Source organism: Tachysurus vachellii, chromosome 1 (genome assembly GCF_030014155.1).
Source record: "Tachysurus vachellii isolate PV-2020 chromosome 1, HZAU_Pvac_v1, whole genome shotgun sequence".
Lineage (NCBI taxonomy): Eukaryota > Metazoa > Chordata > Actinopteri > Siluriformes > Bagridae > Tachysurus > Tachysurus vachellii.
The window spans coordinates 32,944,196-32,945,254 of NC_083460.1; positions in this window are offsets into that span (position 1 = coordinate 32,944,196).

Below are 1,059 nucleotides of genomic sequence, written 5' to 3' on the forward strand. Positions count from 1 at the left end.
ATTGAATATCTGTTGAATATATGTTTTTCCACATTGGAGAGATTACTGCCAGAGTTATTTAGTTGTATATACTCACAGTAATTTAAATAAATTTCAGGTTTGAAATGAAAAATTTATGTACCTTTATGTACTCGAATTATGTTGATGGTTACGTTGCTCGGCTTTGAACGCCGGTGTCTTACCATGTCGGTGTGCTTCTTTTGAGGTTGGCGCTGGTGAAATATTTTACCGGTTAGAATCTTTTGAATAGTTTCTGTTTTTCTGTTTCTTGAATTTCTGGACACATGACAAAGAATAATGCACGCCTCAAAAAGTTGAGTTTATATAGGGCTGCCAGTCCATGTCATTACTGGGTATTCTCCATCCATTATGGTGAATTAATAGTAACCTCTACAGACCATGACTGGTTAATTTGACATGGGATATCACATGCCAGAGTATTTACGGAGGTACTAATACTCATAAGGAGGTCTAATACTCAGCTACGTTCATTGTCAACAGTTAAACTGCAGGCCCAGAAAACCATTTCAACAGACTTTGCCAAGCAGCCTGAAGTCAATGAATCAGCAATCCAATGAGTCCATCAAATAAAAAAAGACGGCCATAGTCCAGCTACTAATATTTTTCAAACATCAACCAGTTCACTTGCTTTAAACTTGCTTCTTAGTTGTAGCCTATTTAATCACGTGTTTGTGTAAATTAATTTAATACTAAAAAGTCATCAGATCATAGACGAAGAGAAGGGGGAGAGCTTTCATGAATTTTCTATCATATATATATATATATATATATATATATATATATATATATATATATATATATATATATATATATATATGATATTTCTGTCTCTCTCTCTTTCTCTCTCTCTTTCTCCCTATCTCTCTCTTTCTTTCTCTCTTTCTCTCTCTCTCTCCCTCTCCATCTCTCTCTCTCTCTCTTTCTCTCTCTCTCCCTCTCCATCTCTCTCTCTCTCTCTCTCTCTCTCTCTCTCTCTCTCTCTCTCCCTCACTCCCTCCCCCCCTCTCTCTCCACCCCCAAGTGCAGCTCCATCTTCAG